Below are 26,593 nucleotides of genomic sequence, written 5' to 3' on the forward strand. Positions count from 1 at the left end.
AAATATACCTTCATTTGTGGTCTGAACTCTTGTATTCTTTGTTTCCTCTCCCAGATCCTAACATCTCATTTCCTTCATGTGCATATTCAGCCAGTATAATCCCTAGCATCAGTACTCATACCTTGCTAAGTGGAGTAAGTGCATACATATCCATGCATATACAGTATATGCATATAATTTGAATGGCACAGAATATTAACAAGTCTTTATATTAAAAAAATAAACAAAGAGTTATAAGATCAGTGGGAAATTTTGTTTTCCTAGTCACAATGAAAGCATGCGATTAGCTAGCAAATGAAAGTTTTCTCCTTCTTGCTCACTTATCCATTTTAGTAAGACATCTGTGCTTTTAGAAAGGCTTTGTTTTCTCTCATTCTTCTACTACAGTATTCCCTTTCCTATGCATTTCTTTCTTCAAGTTTGTTTCTTTTTAAACTACCTCTCTTTACATCTTCCTTTGTAACTAAACAAACCTTCCTGGGAGCCTCCATAGCACTTTAACAAAAGTGGCTGTAACATCTACGATGTAAACCAATACTGGTCTCCACCTCTACAGCCAGGATGGCACACACCTCAGAATGAGCTGAGCCCTGACATTTAATTCACTGCTCATTCTACAGAGATTAGGAGATGTCCTCTTCTCCCTAGTCAATACTTCTTCTTCTCTCAAAAAAGAGAGGGGGAAGGGGAAGGGATGTGTGTTAGCAGGCACTGGAATTCAAGAACCTCTCTTCAGACTGTTTTTAATCCACCATCACTATATGCTTCTTGGGACTAGAACACAGCCTCATTTGGGCTAAACCTGTTTGGACGTAACCTGGAGACTGGTCTGATCACCCTTCCTCTTTCCACAACCGCTTCAAAGGAAGAAGGACGGGAGAAGGAGTTGCCACTGGTGGAAGCTGCCTCCAGAGCGTTGTGATCCCTGCTGGGACTTTAGGGCTGAAACTCATAGAGAGGGAAAATTTATCTGAAATGCTTCCTTTCTGGATGCCAGAACATTCTTTTCCACACAGCCTTCCTTTCATGAGGAGACTCAACACTCTCTTGCTCCCTCCCAAGAGACCCATGTGGCACTAGTAGTTAGTTAGGGAAACATACATCTTAGGACACCCATCTTAACAGAAGGCCCATTTCAAAAAGCTGAAACTATGGCACCGTTTCTAGCAACGACGACTTTTAAATTGAAACGTGCTGGTCTTTTGGATACCATGCTTTTGCCTTTGGCTCTGCCCACCCGCCCTTGGAATGCAGCCTCTAGCAACCTCTGTGAAAGTGGCTTTTTACCCGTGAGATGAAAGAGGTTCCCCACCCTTGTCTTGCAGCAAGGAAAGGAGTCTCTGACACACCACAAGGGTGGGGCCAAGAAGAGATGTTAAAATGAGGTGAGTTTGGTGCCCAGCTTCTGGATGCTCATGAAGTAACTAGCAGCCAAACAATTCAATGAATTAATAATTAAAGTTTAAAAAAAAATCATTTAAAACCAAAATAATAATCACACCACTGAATTAGATTTTTTAAAAATGAAGCAAAGCAAACTAGCACAGACAAATCCATTGAGGAAGGGTATTCGGAACCTCCTAACAAGTTACCTTGCTTATTTCATGTCTCAAAGTTAAGAGAGTACAACAGAAATGCTTAAGGGCAAAACAGTCTCTCTCTGTGTGTGCATTCGTGTGTCTGTTTCCCACCACCCCCCAGTGGGTTTGGGGAAAGGTATGCTGCTTACTCATGACAATAAAATTTCTCTAGAGTTTTATTCTTTTGCATACCTTTCATCCAGATATAAATCAGGAGCATTTTTAAAAAATAATAAAGTTGGGCAGGGAGGGATTCTACTTTGTCTGCAAGCAACTGAGTTTCAAATGTGTTTTATTCTCAGCACAGCGTTCCTGTTTTAAAAACTAACAGCAAATCATCAACATTTGATAAAGAAGACCTTGCCAAGATAATGCCTAAAGACTAGCTTGTACGAGGACAGATGACAATCATCAGGAAGCAATCTTGATTGTTCTGCCTTGTCCCCATTTTAATAATCCATAAGATCTGACCATTTTTATCAGTGGTTCTATATATGGCATTTTTGCACTTCTGTTATGGCCTATGGCTAAAATAGAAATAAAACTAGATAAGATAAAACATGGCAATGTATCATGATGATGTGTCAACTCCTGCTACTCTAACTTGAGATGCCAAGAGATTTTGCTGAGCAAAGTTATCCTTGGTATCCTGTACATAAATGGAACAAATGCCTTGGGGCTCTGATGTGTCACAAGAACCACTCCAGAAGGGTAAAGGAGACTTGAGATAATCAACAATATGCTGAATATTACATTCCCCCACCCCCCGCAAGGTCTAAAGCCTTGGTTCTCTGACACTGCATTTCCTGGGATACTTAAGTTGACCTGTATCATCTCTTAAGATTTCAGTTCTGTTGGGATGCTACAACCAGATCTTGGAAACGTTGTTTTGACTACAAAGCCCACAATCCCTGAGTCGACAGCAAGGTTCTCTCTAAGGTGCCTCCGCCCCACTCCACGCAGGGCTCCTCCTCCTCCACGCACCAACAGTGATCATTTTTAACGCCTTTGGTTCTGGCTGCGACAGAACCCCACATGAGAGGCCGGCATCAGACGTGCGAAGGGCAGAGCCCCACTCAGTGGGGTTTCAAATTAAAGGGAGCACTGATCAATAGTCATGCTGGAGTTGTAGCCCAAAAATAAGTTTTCTAAACTGTGACCATCACAGTGGACTCTAGGTATATAGTAATGATTTCTACTTCACTTTTGGTTCATTTACTTGCACTGGCTTTCCATGTCGCATCCTTCACAAAACCAAATTTACTCCATAGAACAAAATGTACAATGTAGGCACAGGTGTTCTTTATGGTATGTGGGGTTTTTGTTTAAATATGTTTATATTTTGCAACTGGCATGGCACACATATAGTGAACGGGGGGGGGGGAAACACCCCAAAGTCAATATTATCACAATAGAAATGTGTCAGCTTGTCTAGTACTGGCATTAAGGCAAAACTGGCCTTTAGAAGCAAACACTTCTCAAGCAAATTGTCAGGCTATGATTTGGGCGTACTTTTAAGGCTGCAATCCTGCTAGCAGTTGTTGTTATGTGTCGACAAGTCACTTCTTATGTAATGGCAACCCTATCAGGGATTTCAAGGTAAGGAACATGATGATCAAGGAAAGGCTTACTATTGCCATTCCCCGCTGAGCTTCCACGGCCAAGTAAGGATTTGACCTCTGGGTTCTAGTTCTAGTCCATCACACCACACTGGCTCCTACCTATCAGTAGTTCAGTGGAATAGCGAGACTAACTTTCAAGTAAATTTTGCATAGGTGTGTACTGGGAACATAACAAACAATTCAGCGATTATTAAAATATGGCTTGCATTTTTTTCCCTTGTTCTGTTCCTCACCAAGATCCATCTACTGTTCTTCCTTACCGGCTGAGATGAAAAACTGATGTCCTGATTACAACACCTTGTATACAGATGGGCAAAATGATCCGGGACACTTTCAAATGAAATTACAGATCTTTCCACTCAGTTCTAAAAAGGTAAAATACGCCTATAATTACAAATCAAGGTTGCATCCAGGAAGAAGCTTTTCCTAGAAAGCAACTTTACTGGCAATGCATTTTAATCCTAAATCAGAAGAAGTACTATCTAGTACTATGACAAGTATCGTTACAAAAGAGAAATACACACTTGTGCCTAACCTCTTGAGGAAACAGCTCTGCAGAAAGTCTGCTAACTCCTGTCTAGCACTGAAACACAATAAAGCAGGCAGACGTAGCAAAAGAGGCAAAAAGTTTGTTTTTTGACTTGTTTGTTTTTTTCTGTCTTTTTGCTTCGCTGCTGAAGACAGTTCTAATAAATGACATAATGCATTTTTACATAGTACTTAAAGGAAACTGTCTACATATCAAGTTTGTATCTTCATTCTTTATTAATACATTTTTATTTTATTTATTATATAAATATTATATATTTATTATATTTAGGAAAGATGATTCCAACAGAAAATATTTGTGACAATATCTGAAAAACCTGTTTGTGCAGGCATAATGTTAATGCCCATGTAAATGTGCAAATATTACAAGTAACAACAGAAAATCATACAATTTGACTGGGCAATTGGTCACGCAGTTCCTGTGGCCACTCTTACGCAACGCCCCAGTGCAACAGTGGATAGCACTTGCACCTTGGTCCTGAGTTACACAACCATGGCTAAACAAGACAATTTTACCTATTAAACTTCTGATAGCTTGCCCACGTTGAACTTCCTTCTGATCTTACATGAAAAAAAGCCACCCAGATTTATCCTGCCATTGATAAGGGACGATTCCATTTCTGGAAGCCTGGTATTCCCCATCCCTCTCCAAGTTTTTAGGCTTAGTTTTTCACCCATCCATGACCATAAGCTTTGCTGATACAAGACTTCAGTGTTACACTTTTTTAAATTAAGTGCTCTTCAGAATCCTGAATGATTTGATTTATACAGATGACACAATACAACTGCATAGGAAGTGTATCCAGACAAACGTTTAGCCATTTGCGAGAATTCTCCTGCACTAAAATCTTTTGCACCAAAAGTCAGCTTGGGGCAAATTTTTATGGGTGAATTATAGCATCCCCTCTTGAAACCTGGGTGGAGAATATAATCGATCCACTGACTGATCTTAATTACTACTGCTTTGAAAAATATAAGTGTTACTCCTGTCCTCTGAAGATGCCGGCCACAGAGACTGGAGAAACGTTAAGAAGAATAACTTTCAGAACACGGCCAGAGAGCCCGAAAAACCCACAACAACCATTAGATCCCGGCCGTGAAAGCCTTCGCGAAAGCCATAAAAATCCCACACTCAGGCCAAAGAGATTAAATTGGTAAGAATTCCTTCAGCATGAACCATAATACAAACATACTACTACTTTGTGGCTGTACATCAATGGATGTCTTGGATTTTTGTATAACCTGAAGAATTGAGTGGCCTTACTCTACACATCAGGTGGTGACCGGCAACAGTCTGGTGGCAATCATATGAAAAAGAATACTGGAAGTTTACTGAATCCCAAAGCATTTGCAACAAGCTTTGGAAAAGAGAACTTCCCCCCCCCCCTGTTCTTTACACATGGATTGCAAAGTAAATCACAGTATTCAAATTCAACTGAGAAACACTGACTATATTTAGAATCTCTGGCTTCTTAATTCACACGAGGTAGTGGTACTCTTATGCCCTGTATAGAATTGTGTGCCGTCAAGTCAATTCTGACTGATGGAGACCCTCTTCAGGGTTTTCCAGGTAAAGAGTACTCAGAAGTGGCTTACCATTCCATTCTTCTGAGGGGATCCTGGGACTGTGTCGCTTAACCAAGGCCACACAGGCTGGCTCTTCTGGGATGTGCAGTGCAGAGTTGAACGCCCAACCTCTGGCTCTGCAGCCAGATACCTAACTCACTCAGCTATCCAGCCAGCCCTGTACTGTATACACGTACATGCAAAAAAAATTGCTGCAATATCAGCTCTGCTGATGCAGGTGTGCAGAAATGACCTCCCAAAATTCTCCACATTGTTGAGAAAATCTAGTAATAATTTGTCCTCTAATTCTCCCCATGAAAAGAGCCTCTTGTTTTTTCTTTTCCTCATCCCCAGGGCTCTTGACAGTTTCTTTGGCCATAGGTTTGAACTCCCTAAAATATATTGCAAGGTGGCAGACAGTATTCTATTTGGTTTTGTTCTTTTGTTTGTTTCTTATTCTCTCATTACTCTTCAGTTTCCCTGGTTGCCTATCTTTCCTGACATAAAAAAAAAAAGACCTATGGAATGAGTTACCTTATGGAATTATTCTTTGGGCTTTAAGTACAGGAAGGTGGGGGTGCTCCTGCACAATGAAAGAACAATTATAACATCTATTCCATAATTAAGAGAAGCAACAGAACCTTGAAATGCACAGATGAGAATTTCTCTGAAAAGTGAAATTCTTTCTTTCTTTTTTTAATCAAATTGAAAGGCTGAAATTCTCACAAGGGGCCTTTGCAGGATAACACTATTTACAAGACTCTCTCAAGGTTGAGACAATGGTCTAATGACATTTTTCCCCCAAAAAGTGCAGGCAATCTTTGTGCATTGTGCACAATCTAGTCACAATTCAATGTTCTTTCTATTTGGCAAGAGATATTTAGGTACATGCTTTACTTTCCCAATGAAAAGACTCGGATATGTCACTCCGAAAATGAGTGCTCCTCGGAACATAAAAAACTACCTTAACAACACAGCACAATTCCTGCCATCCTAAATCCCTGCTGGCTTGCACAAAGAGGTAGAACAAAACAACTAGCACTTAAAGAAGATGAGCGCTTAATTCTTCATTATTCAACATGTATAATTTCCTGCAATTTAGAAACTACTGGTGGCTGCCTCTTTGATGTTCCAGGGTTTCAAGGTTGGAAAACGACAGCCACTAACAATAAAATCTTGGAAAATCTGGGTCCTTGTTTTTCCAATGGTAATTGTTTGCTCATAGCACTGTGGGGAGAAAAATCTCCTCTCCTTGCATTTTAAAAATTGCTCTCAAGTATGTAGTTAGCAAAAGCTTGTCCTAACAAATCAGTGACCACCCACATCAAGCATCAACTCCTGGTCCCCAGCTACTCCACAGTTAGCAATGATAGTGCTGCAAATATCTATTTGCCAATAGTAAGGGAGGATTATCTTGCCAAAGCCATGATTCATATAGATTTGGGGGAAAGACCTGCATCTTACTGGTGTGGTAGAGCAAATTCACATTATGCATATGGTCCCATGTCCACCTTGCTTTGCACTCCAGCCTGAAACCATGATGAGTTGTTGTCAGACAATACTCTGGGTAGATCAATGCTACATCATCCAAGATCTAGACCAGAGTGAGGGAACTGTAACAGCTCAGATGTTCTTGGACTGAAACTCCCATCAGCTTTAACCACTAGAGCCAAAAGATCATGGGAGATGTAATCCAAAATCATCTGGGTGGCCAGAATTCCAAACTACAATGTAGACTAATGCTGTCAAAGTTTGAGGTTTTGTATGTAGGGCAGGGCAGCTAATATAGTTAAAAGAAGTGTAGCAAAAGCGGCCATGAAAATGTATGCTGTGCTTTAAAAATGAGGTACGAACAGGAGTTTGTTAAAAATCACTGCAAAACAATCAGCCAGCTCTCTAGCCAGCTCTGAAAGCATGGTCAGTGTAAAATAACATTGCCTCAAGAAGGAACATTTCTCTTAATCATCTAACACTTGAGTGTGGATGTAAACAAATGATAAGAAATACATAACATTGGGAAGAAAATACAAAACAATTGAGAAAAAACCTCCTAGAATCCTAAAATGCAGATAGAGCAAATTGGTACCTGACCAAATTGGTTCACTAGTACTTTACGCTCCTGGCATTTTGCCCACCCAATAAAAAGGCACCCAAGTTCCTGCAGGTGCAGGGACCAGTAAGTCAAAATAAAAGCCACCCAGCTAAAAGGGATAGAGATTCCCATTTAAAAATATTCTGATCATTTATTGTTTTTGTTACAGGCCATCAAGTTGCCTCCAATACATGGTGACCCTATGAATGAGAGATTTCTTTTATAGACATCAGTAATTTACTACACCTGCAAAATTCACTTTATAGTTGAAGAGAAATGTGAACTATTTAGATAAAAATAAATAGAGGGTTTGAGAAGATTGGAATAGATATCACTCCTGCCCAGGCTCCATCCATTCCTGCAGACAAGAAACACATAGCGCCCATCTGGGAGGAACAGAAAAAGGAGAAAGAGGCAAAAGAGCCAGGAAAGACAGAGACATTCAGGACTCTTACAACAGGTGGGAAAGAAAACAGAAGGTGAGGAAGGGATATATAAAGTCAGGAGCCATTGAGAGGGTGGTAGAAGCCAGAGAAGAAGAGGTGAGAAAGGAGAAGAAAGTACTCCCTCCAGGATGGGAGTGGACTTGGTTGTAAAACACTTGGACTAATAAATGGAAGAAGCTAATGGTTTCTAGAGAGGAAGCTGAGAGGAGGAAGAAAGAAAAGGCACCAGTAAAGCCCTCATATTGGAGGGAGAAAGAAGCAAGGGAGTGGGGGCAAAAGACAAGGGAAGAAAGAGCCTAGATCGAAAGAGGGAGAAGGGAAGAAAACAGATGGAAGAACCTATTTTGGGTCAGAGAAGTAACCAACCACAGCTTATGGGAATCCATTGACACAGGATTATGAACCCTGAGATCATAACTACCCCAAGGAGAATCCATGCCCCTGTTGCCAGTACCACAGGAGCAAGAATGCGAGGATCTGACTTCTATGGACATTGAGGGACCTTGAGACTTTGTGAGAATCTGTTTATTGAAGTTAATGGCAGGAACAGAGGCTTCTGATTCTTCCAAAAGGTCTATAAAAGTCTACAGAACTCTTAGTGAGCTGTTCAAGCATCAAACTTTCTCACCTTATTATGCCACATGGACAATGAGCTGATCTGATTAAATAGCTTCATGTTTTCCTATATGGGCATCAATCCTGTTTATGTCCCAGACAGGGCACTTGTACCCCTTTCAATTTCCCTCCAACTGTGACTCATGTTGGAAATTCTCTCGATAGTCAGCGGTACCTTTTTAATTCAAAATGTTTATTTTTTATTCCTCTCTCAGACATTTTTATCCCTTCCCAAACCTGCAGTTGTTTGTTTTTGTTTGTTTGTTTGTTTTTGGTATACCTTTGGGGGAGGCAACCTTCACTCTCCAGGCTCTTCTACACTGGAACAATTTCCATGCTAACCTACCTGTCTCCCCAAGGGAGATGTAAGTGCTACAGTGCTTCTCCATACCAAAATAAAGGGGAAGAGATTAAAAGAAGCAAACTACAACAGATGAAGTGGGACTTTTACTGTTGCTGCTTTTCAGCACTTCCCCTCTAAGGTTCTTGCAATCAGAAGATCCAATGGATTTTTTCCTTGCTTTCAAAATAACCCTTTCTTAACGTCTGAGCTTTTGTGGATTGCACATCCAAGTAAATTCTATGCTTTATGTGACAAAAGCAGAACTAAGTAGGAACTTGAGAACCAAGTGGTAAAAAAAGCCCAATCTGGAAGAACCCTTCATCGGTTATCCTTGATCAGCATTGCACTTTCATAAACCACATTTTGACTAAGTTATAAAATGTGCAACAAAGAGGCCAGGGAATTCTGTAGAAAGATAAGGTTCTCATTCCTGCAGAGTGAGGTTATCATGGTATCAGGTCAGCATGTAAATGCCCTAAATTAGGTTCACAGTGGTTTCAATAACATTATTGTGCAGAAAGCATGTGTTATTTTGCTCCTTTAGACCCAGTATATTTGCTTGCCACTAAGCAGGCCAATGAACCCCAAATAACAAGAGATAAGGGCAATGCTAAGAGTCTATTAAGCTACACAGATAACAGTACTCTTGAAACAATCTCAACAGCACAACCAATGACGGGAAAATCAATGCAGTGAAGACTACGCAAGGGCAAGTGAGGTGAAAAGCAACAATGGGTGATGGTTTTGTAGCACCCCCAACAACAACAACTTTGAAACATTTGGTGGATTGTTTACAAACAATAGTAGGGCATATTAAACATCACCTGAAGAGTATCAAATTAATATACAAATGGTCCCCTTCCCCCACCCACAGTTGAATGTTTATATACTTGGCTTGAAACAGAAAAACTCACTGAAATGTGCTGCCACCTGTGAAAGATGATCTCACTAGAAGAAACCCTCATCATTCCAGTCACAGAGAGAAATCTAGGATGGTATTCACCTTAGTGGAAAATATAATTTATGTTCTATAGCTACATCTGATGTAAGTGCATACGTAATAAACTACTAAATTGGCTCTCACTGCTGACAAACTATCTGCCCCCCACCCAAATCTCTTGGAAAGAGGATCTTATTAGGGTAAGTCTGATCAAACCTCCCCAGAATGTCACTCTTGATTACTGTTTTTTTCCTGATAAATACCCTTGAGATCAGTTTCCTGTCTGGTTGTGTCTTATTCGTGTAATAGTTAAAACATATAGGCTTTTACTGAGGACAGTAACAGGTTTTGCAGCCAGGAGGGTATCTGCTAAATTCATCTTGTTATTGACTGGCAGACACAAAGTATTTTGCTAACCTAATCTAATTTTAAGGACTCCTTTTGCTATTTTAGCCAGAAGCCACAGAGGAAGACATGGGAAGGCACAGCTGAGGGCAGGTGATAGTGGAGCACATCAGCACAAAGGAGCAGAAAAAGACATGCCACAGATCTGACCTCATGAAGTCCTTCTGGGAAAGAAAAAGGGATAAAAATGCATCCTGCTCTCTCATTAGTTAGCCCAGATTCCCACCCTTGGCTTCTGACATACATAGCTCCAGGGTGCTAAAGATGCCAGAAACAGGAAATTTCGAAAGGCCAGAACAGGAAGATTTATTTCAAGTTTTAACTCATGTTCTTATATCATTGCTGAGCAAAGGTAATTCTCCAAGTCAAAGTCTGGAAGGCAAATGAACATAACTAGCTTAATAATAATTTTTAAAAAATATTTCTGAAGTGGAATTTTCTAGGTCAGATAATTTATTCAAATTTTCTTTATCTCTCAAAAATCACCTTTTTACTTTCAATGGTTTTTTTCGGCCCTCTAAGGGGATAGCAGCAAGGGAAAAGGAATGGAAAAAGAAATGAATGCATTTTCAAAGTTCTTAAGGTTCTAATTTTAAGTTATTCAGCCTTATGCAGTATTCAGTTTTGTTCTCCTTTGTATTTCTTACATAGTCTCATGCACTTCCTGAAGGCACTCTTCGGGCCTAATCACATAAGGGAATCATTTATTTTTCCTTCTTTTTAAAAAATCGATGTATTTGTATGTATAGCCGTGTAGTATATATACATACGACTGGGCCCATTCATATGGCTGTCGGTTCAATTTCTTGCTATTTGTACCAGTTCTGTAGGCTACATGTGCAATCTCATAAAAATGTATTAATTTTCCATCCAGTTTCTGGGTCCCCACTGCCCTCAATTTTTCTTTTTTTAAAAAAAAGAAATTGTGATATATCACTATTTTCCTGTTCCTTCCAACTGTTAGTCATTGTGCAACCTAGTGGTATATGTCACGTGCAGCCCTTCCTTCCTTTTAAAGTTTTCACTTCCCAATTACTTTCTTCGCTTTCCATTTTTCTTTCCCCCATTTCCTCCCTTTCCCCTTCTCTCCTTTATTCACTCCTCTATTTTCTTATTTTTCTGTGTATCTCCTCCTTTCAGTTCTTGGCTTTTATTTTTTATTTTCCCTTTTCAACAGCACAGAGAAGAGGAAGCGGGTTTTAAAAGTCTTGCAAAATATTGTGGAGAGCAGGGTTTTATTTCAAAAAAGAAAGAGATGTTAATGTGATGTCTCTTTCCTCAAACAATTCCAAGCAGGAATTGGCCCTTTCTCTGCTCAAGTCCTCTTTCCCCTTTCCTTCCTTAAACCCATAAGGGAAGGAGGGATGGCTGTTTCCTTCTGAGCAAGACAGTTAATGCTGCTGCTACAAGAACTTTCCACAGTTAGTAAGCGATTTATTGCTAAGCATTAAAAAAAAATAATAGAGGGTACAATGGCAGTGGCCATGCCAATGGCCATGATGCTCAGAAACCTGACCCATTTACAAAGTAAATAAATGGACAGCAAAGTTCATAATACTGAAACAATAAGGACTGAAGTGATTCAGGGATCAGATCATTTTTAAAAGGTCATGTCAGCAAGGTGGGAAAAACTCCAATTGACTAGCCAAAAGAATCAATGTTACCCGTGTGTCATTTGAACAGAAATGTATAAAACAATTTAATTAATGGCAGAATTAATATAACTGGGGTTCTTTTGGTGTGTGTGATCAAGCCCTCTTAGTTTAATTAAGCTCCAACATAGTTTAGTCCTAAGAAAGCACATTAGACCTAAGCAGGCATTATCCTAAACATTGGCTAATATCACACATTAAGAAATATATATCCAGCTAAAAATATAACGTGTGAAACACTAGAAGACAAGAGAGAAAGAAGAGAAGGAGAAGAAAAGGATCTTAGAAACAGTTAAATCATGAGATGTGTGCTAAAGTGAAGCTGGTATCAGTCAGGTTGGTATAAAATAGCTGTAATCATTTTGGCTGATGGTGAAATACTACAGTTTTAAAAAAATATGTTAATGTTGGGTGGTGTATCTAGGTCACTAAAATTGCCTGATTTCATTTTATTTTGGATCTGCAATATTTCACCAGTATTCTGGAGGCATTTCCCATGCACATATGGCTGCTCTTCCAGAATTATAGGTTTAGAAATGCTTCCCCTCCATTTCTTCAATGCTGAATTTGTGCAATGGCAGAGACATCAGAATTCTTCTACACAGAGCTGAACTTGGGTTGGGAGGGTTGTTTTTGCTAAAAGAAATTAGCAAGCAAATTAAGTAAGGTGTAATATAGCAATTACATTGAACTTCACAGAGCAAACACATTGTTACATTCACATCAGGAGCTGTAGTACATTCTCATGACTTTTTTTTATTGGACAGCTGTCAGATAGGCTGATCTGACTTATACAACATTCCGTTGTGTTCAATACAAAACTCTTAATATAAAATGAAATTTTATGTTCTTTACTGATAAGTACAAATTAATGTAGATTAACAGATTCAGTCTCAGGAGAAGTGTCTGTGCATGTGTCTGCACACTGAAATGTAACTTTTAAAAATGCTAAATATGCAAAAACAAAGTTCGAAAATTTGTAACAGTTTTCAGTTTTCATTACAAATATCAAATCAACACAGTACATATCTGACAAATATACTCTGCTGGGGCAGTAAACGTGCTCCAATTCTGCATGAAGCTACAGTATTCAGGGTTTTGCCTCCCAATTGCCTTTCTTAAGTACCTAGTAATTTGTTACTTGCCATCACTGCATATCCTTACCCCTTGGCTTCCCAGTGAGAAGCAGATTAAGATGATCAACAGACAAATGAAGTTTATGGCAAGTGAGATGTTTTACAAAGCACATAACCTAGATACGTATAAGGGCCAGAGCCTTGAAAACTATTTCCTGTATTTCCACACTATCCCAACACTTTGAGGAAACTGAATCACTGTGCAGTTTTTATCATACAGAGGCTTAACCTTTTAGGAGAGTGAGAAAGAGAAGAGAAAGAGTTCACGTGGAAGGAATGACTCCTAAAAACATTTACAATGATGCGCAAGTTGAAAGGAAGATGGGAATGCTATAACAGCAATTTTCTCAGCACATCAAAGTGCAACAGTGAAAAGATCAGGAGGGCTAAGCAGGAGACATTACAACTTCAGCACCTAGTTAGTTTAAGTAGGACAAGCGGCATTTAAACAAAGGATGAGCAGACTTCAAGCTTGCAAGATCTATTTCATTTCATAGGAGAACCGCTACCCGCACCAACCGGATCCTGGAGCAATAAGGAGATGCTTACATTTTAAGGAACTGTGAGACCAGGAATTTGCATTCTGAACCACAACTGAAAAGAAGTTTAGTCTTGTTTAATAGAAAATACTTTATTGGGGTTACCCAAACATTATTCATTTCAGTGATATAATGGCTAAAGTGGGAGAGGGAGCTTTGTTTTGTTACTACCATTTTTAAGTAATTGGGTGTGAAGGGCCGGATATTAGGGCCTCCTTTTGTTCAAATAAACCAGGAGTCATTTTGGTATCAAACAACTTGTCTCTTTTTATTAACTCAGGTAACTGAACATAAAACGTCAAAAGGTTTAGCTGCCAACTTCTCTTGTGAAAACAATGGTTCTCGCAAGGGTGACCACCTGTCAATGTCAAAGGGATTCAAAGCCTTCAAGTCCCAGCGGCCCACCAATACCCTTTCAGGTTCTTTGGTTTCGACTTCGGCTACCTCCGTACTCATTAATGGAAGGGTTTCTTCGTCCCCTGACCATCCCTATAACGGGGATCCCTCTCTTGGCTGGCTGTCCCACGGTCCAGGTAACAGCCCATCTTCCGGAGCTCCTCCAGATGCCATGCTCGGCGCGCCTCTGTCTCCCTCGCATTCGCCTCCTTTTCCTCCCTAAGACGCTGCCGCCACTGGCAGGTCTCTGATTCTCCCCAATAAGATGGGCGTTGGGGCAACCCCTTATGTCTCCTGTTCTCAGCTTCTTGTTTAGGTACCCAGACTTGCTCCCATTTTCCCGTCCAGGGATCTTGTAACCAGATTGTTTCCCAACCCCCCGGTATATTGTCCCGGGCTGTACTTATTTTATTTATTTATTTATTCCATTTATACCCCGCCCATCTGGTCAATTATGACCACTCTAGGCGGCTTATATCCCCAGTTCTTATATCCACTAGTACTTATATACACAGTTCCCGCCTCTACCACAGACTGCCCCTTTTCTTCCTTTCCCGCCAATTCAGGTTCGGTCTGGGTAGAGATGTTTAACCCCTTCAAACCCGTTTCCAGATCTCAGGTGTCCACTCCTTGATGTTTCCTCCTCTCCCTCCTTTCGCTGTCCTCCAAGTCCTGGGTGTCTAGACCCTGAGTCACCCAGATAGGCGGGATGATGATGATGATGATGATGATGATGATGATGATGATGATGATGATGATGATGATGATGATGATGATGATGATGATGATGATTATTATTATTATTATTATTATTATTATTATTATTCTGGGGGGTAGGTGGTGGAGTGGTCTGCATCCCCTTTGAGGTCTTGGGGAGAGACGGCACTCCCAATAGGACCTCCTGTCCTAGGTCTCTGTCTTCACATTGGGAGTCAGAAATACTTGTCAATTCACTAACAATCATCTGGAGATTTACTGGGGGACAAAAATATATCTTTGGCTCACCTGGGTTTTAACTATTTTGGAGGCTAAGACAGGGGATTTACTTGTCATTTCACCTTCCATGTTGTCATATACGTTGCAACATTGTGACAATTCTTTATGACTAGTTCACACATGGCTCTGACATAGATCACTAGTATTTCTTTGGCTGATGGCCCATCTATGTGTCAAAATGTCTAGTTTCCTATTTACATGACACACCCAGTATAGAAATGGGGTTTAGATCTTGGGAAAACAGCCTACACAGCCACTTACACATGTGAACACCAGTTCACATTCCAAAGTTCTGTGTTGGGGGTGGGAAACTCTAACATCTACCATATATCTAACCTACAGAACAAGACCTTGTGCCTAAAAGTGTGTAAAGTGATGGTGATGCGGGAACACCACATTTGCACCCCACTCAGAAGTTATGCAAAATTTCCCATGTTCAGTAGAAAGGTGTGCACAAGTGCAGTAACATTCAGCACATTCAGCTGAATGGTCTTACAAACACCCATGTAAACCTTCATATTGAAGATCTGAAGGTCTGGCATTTCTTCTGGATGGGGCCATGGAGCAAGGCTTACTTACATTCACACTGCTGTCCCCACCATTCTTGGTGCCCTACATGCTTTCAGACTGTGCACCCAGGAAATCACAGGACAGATGCAGCAAACATCTTACACATTGCTCCTATATGTTGACTCTCGCACGGTACTAGTTCCGCTTTATTCAGGCCTCATCTGACACCTCATTTGTCAGTTCTGGACACTGCACTTCAATAAGGATGCTGAAAAATTGGAACAAGTTAATTGCATTTAATTGCTGTAAGCCGCCCAGAGACCATTGGGTAGAGTGGACGGCATATAAGTTAAATAAATAAATAAATAATAAATAAACAAGGATGATCAGGGGGCCGGAAGCCAAGACCTATGAGGAAAGCCTGAAAGAACTGGGCATGTTTAACCTTGAGCAAAAGAAGGCTGAGGGGAGATATGGTAGCACTTTTCAAATACTTGAAAGGCTGTCATACAGAGGAGGGGCAGGATCATCCCAGAGTGCAGGATATGCAACAATGGGCTCAAGTTACAGGAAGCCAGATTTTGGTTGAATATCAGGAAAAAACTTCCTAACTGTTAGAACAGTATGACAATGGAGCCAATGACCTCAAGAGACGGTGAGTACTCCAACACTGGAGGAATTCAAGAGAAATTTAGACAACCACCTGGCAGACGTCCTTTGATTTGTATTCCTTGAGCAGGGGGTTGGACTCAAGGGCCTTATAGAAGTTATTATAGAACAGAGTAGATCTTTGGTCTAGATGGGTGCGGTAGAAATTTAATAAAATAAATAAATTCATTATTCTGTGATTCTGTGACTTCCAGTTTACAGTGTTTCTTGATTTCTAGAACAAAATCAGCTATTTTATCCATCAAGCCAGAACATAAATAAATACTGGTGTACCTCTTCTATGTTGTAGTGTTCTTACACCTCGCAAAGAGAGATGAATAATATCAACAGCTCTTCTGAAAACTAGAAGATAGCCCAGTATCTTAATTTTCCAAATGTTCTGCACAAGAATAATCATTTTAATTTTAATTGCTTCATATTTCCAGGTCCTCTCTAAATAACAGCACATATTTGGACTGAAGTCTTCTTCACAAAGTTTGCTCAACAGGGTGTATCGAAAATGTCCACATGGCATTTTAGGGTTTGGCAGATAATAGAAAACTCAACAGAGTGTATGTTTTAGTCATATCTTTATTGACAAAGGCATGCCTGTTGGCTGAGCTGTCCCCTTAAAACATAACACTTTGTTCAAAAAGTGCTGAACACAAGTTTCAAGGACTTTGCTATCTTGACAAATTCCAAAGCTGCTAGGAAACCACCACGCAGCTAAGGGCATTCTGTACAACTTGAACACAATTCCTCATTATGCTGTCAACAGATTCACATCTTCCCTTCCCTGGTACTCTTAACACCATTATTCTTTCCTACTGCTCAGGAACCCTTCCCAATTTGGCACCAAGCTAACTCTTTTGTTAATTGTATACTTTAATGCAGCTATTAAACAATCCTGGGGTGATACATATTCTTTTTCTTGCCTTGGTCATTACTTTATTTCTAAGAGAAAGAGGTGGGATTAATGAAATCACTTCCTCTTACCTAGAGCATCTTTTTTTTTTCTCATCCCTCTCCCTTTACATCCCACAGGTATAAAAGGATATTATGGGAACCAGTTAAGACTGGTGAGAGAACACAACACTGGATATTCTGAAAAAGGGCTCTTCCTTATTCTTTCTTCACAAAGTCCTAGGCTAAGTAATAGAGCTGTATGCTTTAGGATTAAGCTTTGTCTAAAATTGTGCTGTGAAGACAGACTCCGTATTGTATTCATTCTTTCACTTAGCTTTATTCCTGACAGAAGCTTCCCCATTACTTCCAACCATGTTTAGTATAAAATATAAAACCATGTGGGAAGACACAGCGTGATGGTTGTTGCTGTCTGTGCTTAACCTCCCTCCCAGATGAATGATGACAAGGTTCGCTCCACAGTATGTGTTTCTGGATCTCAAAACATGAGACAATTTGTCTAGAAAGCAAGGGAGCCCTGCTGTTGTTCACAGCCACTCACTGAAACCTGAAGAGTCTCCACTGCTGTGATCAACTTGGTCACAGGACCAGAGATCAAACTCGTACCCACCAAGGGCTTATGGCACTTCCACCTCTGCTATGACTGCTGCTACCCGTAAATGCAGCCAAAGATCCAGTATCTGCCCATCCACATGACAACTCACCCGCTCACGGTGGAGAACGCGTTCCACATCCCATCTAGAGCCAGAGCTACTCTGGCAATGAATACCACACATGGTTGCAGCTGGAAAGAAGCCTGAAAAGTCAACAAAATCTCACTCCAAGTGGAAGGAACCAGAGATGGTTCTCTTCCATATCCACTGTGGCATAAACAACTGAGTTTAAAATGCTGTATGAATTGACACACATTGAATAAAGGAGAGTTTGTGGATTGGGGGGGGGGCAGCTGCATGCCAATACATGCAACAGCACCCATCACCAATTAACCTGGAGTTCTCTTGACAAAGCTTTAAGAGTGTGTTTGCATAAAATCTCTAAACGCTTCGGTAACATTATTACAAGGAAAGGTAGGAACTGGGTCAACCTTCATGAGATGGCAGGTTTCTTCCTCTGGTCTCCCAAAGTTAGCACAGCTGAGCCAAGTTTCTTGCTTTGCCCTCCAACAACAAACAGCCTTTGTGCGCACCTGACACACACAAAAAAGAGGCGCCTGCATTCTAGTGCTAATAGGCTCAACAGAAACGAGAAAGGTATCCGTGCTTGCATTCCCCGAGAAAGCCTGAGCTTTGTTCCCTCACAGTGGCAGCCCTCCAGAGGCCCTGTGACAGCCGCACAGGTCTCTGGCAATTTCTAGGCAATTTCTGGCTCTAGGAAAACCTTTTCTATGGGGAGGGAGAAACATCCCAAGTTAGAAAAGATTCCTTAAACTGGGTGAAAGAGAGAGAGAGAGAGAGAGAGAGAGAGAGAGAGATGTAGCATTTATAATAATGGGAACTCAGACTTAATTAAGTTGGGACTGCCTTAATTATGTAAAATAATAGGCGTTTCAGAAGGCTGCAGCTGTGCTGGTTCCCCAAAATAATATACACACACACCGTGCTATCTGTTGACATAATTGCGCTTCTTAATAGTATAGCTGGATAAATATCCATTTATATTTAAATTATATCCAAGTCTGATAATAGGTTTCCTGCATTCGGTTATGCCTCTTTCATCTTAAACATGGCACAGAATTGCTACAGTAGAGACATACACAAATGCACAGTGCCCACCCCCATTCTTCCACCATCCTTTGGGGAACAAAGAGAGGAAGGAGCCATGAAGTACAAACAAGTGCAGAGCGATTATCTGCTTCAAGTTATGGAAAAGCACACTGTACTTTTCTCGCTTTGTCTGGAAGAATCATATGCCGAAACTGTGAACAAACACAATCCTGTTTAATATGAGGGAAGTCCCACTAAGTTCAGGGAACCATCCGTCTCAGGTAAGTCTCTGTACAACCACGGTGTGCTCAGAAAGTTATATGAGGCCTATAACCAGAAGAGGTGCAATGAGAAACAAGAGGGAGGTATTAGTACTGTATATTCAGGGAAAGCTGAAGATTCGCGGTATTCCCTAAATATTTAATTTGTGTATTTATATTGCTGCCTCTCTGGATCAAATAGAAATACAGTGGTGCCCCGCTTGACGATTACACCGCTTCAAGACAAAATCGCTTCACAATGAGGTTTACAAAACGATGATTGAATGGGGAAAATCTGCTTTACGGCGATTCTTCACATTATGACAATCAAAAACAGCTGATCGTGGGGTTTCAAAATGGCCGCCCACTGTTTTCTGGATCAAAGCACTAAATGCGGTAACTTTGCAAAATTGACTTGGCTATACAAGCATATGCCTTAGAGCCCGATTCCACTAAAAAACACTATTTAAATTGAGTTCAGCATGTTTTACATTTATTTAAATTTGGCTTTTACATGAGGTATGTGTACAAACAGAATAATGTGACAGAAGAGCAAGTTTTTTTCCTTCTCCGCCAGAGATCTGTTTCTTCTAAGGCGGATGAGGAATTGATTCTCTCTCTCTCTCTCTCTCTCTCTCTCTGTGTGTGTGTGTGTGTGTGTGTGTGTGCGCGCGCTTGCAGTCACGTGCTAAAAAAAGCGGCACTACACTAAACAGCTTGGAGGTCTATGAGGGGAATTTATCAACTTTGTATTAACAATGGGGAAAGACTGTACCTTTGCAAGAGTCAATGTACAGTATTTTTGGAAGGGGAAGAGGGCTCCGTAAAAGAAAGGACTAGATTACATCCTTAGGTCCCAGTGAGGGTGAGCACGCTAAGTGTATATGCAGATTCTCTTTAGTTGTCTTATTTTTCTATATATTAAAAAAATTAAATAAAAAAATCACAATTTTAAAAAGAATGTCAAAAAGACTCTCCAAAAGAGAATCCAAAATGCTGCAGTCAATCTCCTGATCAGGGGCGCAAGTTAGAGTGCTGGCTGTGACCTACAAAGAGGGCTTGTTCATTCGTTTAGTCGTTCAGTCGTGTCCGACTCTTCGTGACCCCATGGATCAGAGCACGCCAGGCCCTCCTATCTTCCACTGCCTCCCGGAGTTGGGTCAGATTCATGTTGGTTGCTTCGCAGACACTGTCCAGCCATCTCATCCTCTGTCGTCCCCTTCTCCTCTTGCCTTCACACTTTCCTAACATCAAGGTTTTTTCCAAGGAGTCTTCTCTTCTCATGAGATGGCCAAAGTATTGGAGCCTCAGCTTCAGGATCTGTCCTTCCAGTGAGCACTCAGGATTGATTTCCTTCAGAATAGATAGGTTTGTTCTCCCTGCAGTCCAGGGGACTCTCAAGATCCTCCTCTAGCACCACAGTTCAAAAGCATCAATTCTTCGGCGGTCAGCTTTCTTTATGGTCCAACTCTCACTTCCGAACAGGGAAAACCACAGCTTTAGCTATGCGGACTTTTGTTGGCAAGGTGATGTCTCTGCTTTTTAAGATGCTGTCAAGATTTGTCATCACTTTCCTCCCAAGAAGCAGGCGTCTTTTAATTTCGGGGCTGCTGTCTCCATCTGCAATGATCATGGAGCCCAATAAAGTAAAATCTGTCACTGACTCCATATCTTCCCCTTCTATTTGCCAGGAGGTGATGGGACCAGTGGCCATGATCTTAGTTTTTTTGATGTTGAGCTTCAGACCGGTTTTTGCACTCTACTCTTTCACCCTCATTAAGAGGTTCTTTAATTCCTCCTCACTTTCTGCCATCAGAGTGGTATCATCTGCATATCTGAGGTTGCTGATATTTCTTCTGGCAATCTTAATTCCGGCTTGGGATTCCTCCAGTCCAGCCTTTCACATGATGTATTCTGCATATAAGTTAAATAAGCAGGGAGACAATATACAGCCTTGTCGTACTCCTTTCCCAATTTTGAACCAATCAGTTGTTCCAGATCCAGTTCTAACTGTTGCTTTCTGTCCCTCGTATAGGTTTCTCAGGAGATAGATAAGGTGGTCAGGCACTCCCATTTCTTTAAGGACTTCCCATAGTTTGCTGTGGTCCACACAGTCAAAGGCTGTGGACAGAAGTAGATGTTTTTCTGGAACTCTCTGGTTTTCTCCATAATCCAGCGCATGTTAGCAATTTGGTCTCATTAGCATATGCTAATACCTTATGCTAATTGTGGGTGGAACACCTAGCTACTTTATGCTAATACCTGTGCACTAGAGGATTGTGGGAGGAACACTTAGCCCTTGATGGGGGTCCCGCAGGGCACCCCAAAACACTGAGTTCTCTTGGCCTCTGGCAGGACTGGGGCTGTGCAGCCTTGTACTGAGTGGGAGGTGCAGCCTGGGGGTCCCCATGACTTGGGGGGTTAGGGGACAGAATGGGGTAGGAGAGGCAAGGGGCATTCTAACTCATAACTTGCAGGGGAAATACCATGTCATAAAAGTGGTTTTCTTAAGGGAAGGCTTATCCATTACACTTTGGGTGTGCTGCTGATTCTTGTGATTTCCCCAGATGTGGGGAGCTCATCTGCATAATTTGTGTTAGTGAGCAGTTACATTTATGATTTCCCTGTTTTTTTGTTGTTGTTTTTTAACAATCTCTTTACCTTTTGGTTCCTTGCTATTCCCACTATTCTCTATCATTTAAATTTGCAACCATAGCCCCTTTGGCAATGCTTTGCAAGATGGCTTTTCCCCCAATTAGAGTACATTAATTACATAAGATCTACTTTTTTATTACAAAAAAGTAGGGGGGAAGTATATGTTGGTGTTTTTCCAGGAGACCGACTGTGGAAAGCCAGCAGCATACACTTTCTCCCCCACTTTTTTGGGATAAAAATGTAGGTCTTATGTAATTAATGTGTTCCAATGGGGGGGGGAACTGTCTTGCAAAACAGGGTTGGGGGAAAAACTGTCTTGCAAGGCAAGGACCTAAGCATCGTCCAGTGAAAATTGCCCATAGGAACAATTCTTTTGGGAAGCATAACATTGCTCAAAAAAAGTCATTGTCTAGCGAATTCATCATTTTGCGAGGCAATTGTCTTGCAAGGCACCACTGTATATAATTGTCATTTCCTTTTTTTAAACTTAGAGGTATACAAAATGAGAGGCAAACAAAAAACTATAGCAGAAAAAGGGATATACTAGCTGCATACCTTGTAACCTACATTTCAATTTACAAATAGTACTGTATATCTCAGAGGACCTCTCATGGACTCTAAATGCCAACATGCTAATGAAGAAGGCACAGAAGAGGCTGTATTTCCTGAGAATGCTCGGCAAGTTAAATTTATCTCAGCATTTACTTCTGTCATACTATCGTAGCACCATTGAGAGTGTCCTAACCTATGACATTCTGGCATGGTTTGGGAGTAGCTCTGTAGCGGACAAAAAAGCTCTACAGAGAACCATTAAAATTGCCCAGAATATCATCGGGCTCCAGCTACCAACCCTGGATGACATCTTCACATCCCGCTGTCTGAGGAAGTCACACAGCATCCTGAGAGACTCTTCCCGTCCTGCTTATAACTTTTTTGAACTGTTACCATCTGGCAGAAGATATAGAACAATTAAGACTCGGACCACACATTTTCTCAATAGTTTTTATCCCAGAGCTATAATTGCAATTAATAATGAGCTTAAAGACCACCAGTAGTGAATAATTAGTTGGACTGTGTTACTTGGCCTGCGGTGTAGATGTTTGTATTTTTAGTGGGGGACTTTTAGTGGGTGGGGAGTGTTTGGGGAATTTTATGTTTGTGCATGTGTCTGGTCTCTGGGTGTCTGTGAATTTCGTTGTATGGGTATACTGTGTATATACTTACAATGACAATAAATTATTATTATTATTATTATTATTATTATTATTATTATTATTATTATTATTATTATTATTATTATTATTATTATTATTAGTATTAGTATTAGTATTAGTATTAGTATTAGTATTAGTATTATTAGTATTATTATTATTATTATTATTATTAGTAGTAGTAGTAGTAGTAGTAGTAGTAGTAGTAGTATACTTTCTGAATATCTGATGATCTACCTTCTTTTATAATCAGTTCTGTTGAGACTGCAATTCTATAACCTGCAAGTAAGTCTCAATGAACTCAGCAGGACTTATTTCTAATTAGAGATGTCATACATACAGCTGTCATACCATTTACTATGTTTCCCATTTTCAGTTTTGCTAAGAACAACTGATTTAATGCTAAGTGTCTCTTAAAGGAACTCGAACAAAGAGGAAAATTGGAGCAACAACTACCGAAATGAAAACATATTCAAGCATTTGTGAAAACATATTAATCATTGTTGATGAATGGAGAAAACAAAGGGCCTATTCTAAAGAAGAAACTAATGTTTATTATGTGATTCTTCCCAGCTTAAACATCTGTAAAGAACTGTGAATTTCTGACAGAAGGAGGAAGGCCAAGAATACTAAACGGGTAGAGCTGGTTTCAAGACAAACTGGTATTTTAAACTTTTGAGTGGTTATGCTCAGAACATCTGCTAAGGAGCTGAGTGCGGCACTTCAAGTACAGATGAATTATTCATTAAATAAAAGATGCACTTCCAAAAGGTGAGTGAGATCATTTACAAAGACAGGCACACATTTATGGCAGGTGGCTGGCACTGGAAACATTTTCACACAGAGCAGACAGATGCATGCCCTAGTGATGAAGGCACAACACATAGCAAGGAAAGCAAGAGACATTCAAAAGCAGAGAACATGTTCTGAGCAGTCTGGATTCGAAGCTCTGAAGTGATAAACAATACTGCCTGAGAAACAGTAGTACTGGGCTCTCTTCCCAATCAGCATTCTGTATGCTCACACTACACACTGTCTCAAATGTGCACCACAGTTGTTTCCCATTCCCCACCCAAATTAATTTAAGTTGAACAGCACTCTAAAACAAATTAAGAAGAAATACCCCCAAATTAATTCCATTTAACCTTACAGATGAGTGGACTCCTAATACTGGGAAAAGGTATTCATTTTGGGGAAGATTGCAAGGGGAGGACATCGAGGAGAGGGAATTGCTATCATTCCCGCGTCTCAGTAAGGGATTTTTAATTGGAATACACTGAAAAAGTGGAGAGGAATAATATAACTGATGCAATATATAGAAAGAATGGCATTCAGCAAATCATTTATGTCACTGGGAAAACTGGGTTGTTTCATAGATTACTAAAGTATTTATCACGTTGCAAATAAGCTTGACAGAAGTTCATTCCTGTTACATGAAAAACTAAATTTTTAATAATCACGTTTGGCAAATGAGTACATAACCACAGAGCAAGAAGGTAGGCTAATTCAACTTCATGGCCAAAAAATCATTTCATAGCTGCCAACCAGGATTTTCAGAGCTGGCCTGAGAAATATTTAAAGCATTGTGCTTCGAGGCCCTCTGGCATCATTTCTCAGAGCTGACCAGAGAAATACCAGAGTACAGCTCTCCTGAGCACACATCCTGGTGGCTCACACCTATCTACCTCCATCTGGCCCAGAAACGTGTTGGGTGCATAGCAGTCACCCCTACTTTCCTCTGTTGTCACATCAATGGCAGCCCACCAACCGCTGTCACTGCTACTTACTTGTTCTTCATTTCAGATCCACGGGACTCTCTTCTTCTTGCTGCAGCTGGAACCCTGCACCTATTAATTGATCTTTCTTTGTCCCCTTGCCTGCAACTTTCTGGCATCTGAGAAGCTTTGGTAAAGTAAAGCTGCAGCCATGGAAGGCTGAGCTCCTGTAACAGTCTCAACATTCTGTCATTCCAGACAAGGGGGGGGGGGAGAGAGAAAGAGAAAGCTAAATAGCCATTCACATCTCAGTGAAGGTCATGGGGAATTTGGTAACTAGAAGCTTTGCCCATCAAAGCAGCAGTTCAGCAGCAGAAAGAATGGAGATCCCAGAGAGCCAGATTGAATTACAGAAAATCAAGGTACTAAAGGCAGCAACAAAAACAGCATTCAGGTCTCTTTGAAAAATGCTCCATTGGTTAGTATTTGCAGACAAGGGAGAAAGTAAACACGGACAAGATGGTGCACAGCCTAACCGGTTAAGCATGGATGCAAATTGTTTGATCCAAGCAAACCCCTGAACACGCAGAAAGAGGTCACTCTATGACAAAGATCACTCTGCACTTCACAGTAAAAAATGTGTATTATCTAGAGCATTTCCCTAAAGGTACACATAAATGAACATAATGATCCTTCACGAAGATAACTTCCTGTGCACACAACCAACGATAAATATGGTGCTAGAATTCAGGTTATTACATGTTACTGTCTAGAGGTGAATTTTCTGCAATCATCACCTACATGGAAATACTTTAAAGGTTTATGAAGTATGAAGTGGTCATATCAGTTTCTAGGATATCTTTGCTGTGCAAAGAATGCAAGTTATTATCTTTGTTCTTTTAGTTAGCAGAGCAAGAAACATAGAGTGATCAGCCCAGTCTCATCACATACACTCTTTGGTATATGCTAGAATCTTAAGTAGGAAAAAAAAAAAGGATCTTTAGTTACAGTTGCAATTTTCATTTACAATCAGAAGTATAAAAGAAAGTAATTGCAATCTCAACCATGCTAGGAGACAGAAATCCACCATGCTGGTCACATGGCCAGGGGTCAGGAACATGAATGCTCTGGTCAAAAGTCAGAGAGGATAAGACAGAGCAAGCTAATTATAACTTACTGTTAGAATTATTAACATTGGCTATTCCAAAATATTTGTGAATCCAGTTACTCTTTAAGAAACTGCACTTAAACATACAGGGACAGTGTGTTAAGTGCACAGTGCCCACTTCAAGATTTACATACACAGAACTCCAACTGTAAAAACTGCCATGGCAATATGATGAGGTTGGCTCACATGATCAGTCAGATTGTCATGAGTATTTCTGCAGCTGGAGTTAGGATAGTGGTCATAGTTGTGAACTTATTTCCTCTCAGGAATTTCTCAACACACTTATGATACCTTTTTAAGAACAGCATGCCAGTGCAAAATTCAGAGAAAGACTAAAGATAAAAACCAATAATGTGTGTCTATCAGAACTGCCAAAGAGCCTAGCTATACAGTGGTGCCTCGCTAGACAATTACCTCACAAAACGGTTTATTCGCAAGACAATGGGTTTTTGCAATCGCTATAGCGCTTCACAAAATGGTTTTCCCTATGGGCGATTTCCGCTAGACGATGTTTCAGTCCGTGCTTCGCAAGACGGTTTTTTTTTGGGAGGGGGACCGTTTTTTCGCAAGACGATTTTGACAGCTGAGTCCGCACTTTGCAAAATGGTTTTTTTAGGGACATTTTTTTTGCAAGACAGCGATTTTGACAGCTGGGTCTGTGCTTCTCTATGAGCGATTTTCACAAGACAACGATTTCCCCCATTGGAATGCATTAAATGGATTTCAATGCATTCCAATGTGGAACTGCATGTCGCAAAACGATGTTTTCAAAAGACAGCGATTTTCGCGGAACGAATTAACATCGTCTTGCGAGGCACCACTGTACTTTGAATTTACACAAGTTTAACCATCACTGCCTTTTCTCAGGAATTGTGAATAGTAGCAGTTGGGGTGGCAAGAGAGACATCTACTGTAGAAGGGT

General features: G+C 40.5%; 1 protein-coding gene and 1 non-coding gene across 12 annotated transcripts in view; one reads left to right on the plus strand and one right to left on the minus strand.

Moving 5' to 3' along the window:
- Nucleotides 1-26,593, minus strand: part of LYPD6B (LY6/PLAUR domain containing 6B) — a 71,056-nt gene that overhangs the window by 14,787 nt on the left and 29,676 nt on the right. The window contains exon 1 of one of the 11 annotated variants that reach the window (XR_013536985.1): nucleotides 24,576-24,707. The exons of the other annotated variants lie outside the window; for them this stretch is intronic. The gene's annotated coding sequence lies outside the window, so the exon portion shown is untranslated. Of the gene's footprint in view, nucleotides 1-24,575; nucleotides 24,708-26,593 lie in introns of those variants that run through there. 11 annotated transcript variants of the gene reach the window in all.
- Nucleotides 21,385-21,549, plus strand: LOC140703491 (U1 spliceosomal RNA). The gene has a single exon (XR_012082856.1). It is a non-coding gene; the product is annotated as a U1 spliceosomal RNA (small nuclear RNA).

Source organism: Pogona vitticeps, chromosome 1 (assembly GCF_051106095.1).
Source record: "Pogona vitticeps strain Pit_001003342236 chromosome 1, PviZW2.1, whole genome shotgun sequence".
Lineage (NCBI taxonomy): Eukaryota > Metazoa > Chordata > Lepidosauria > Squamata > Agamidae > Pogona > Pogona vitticeps.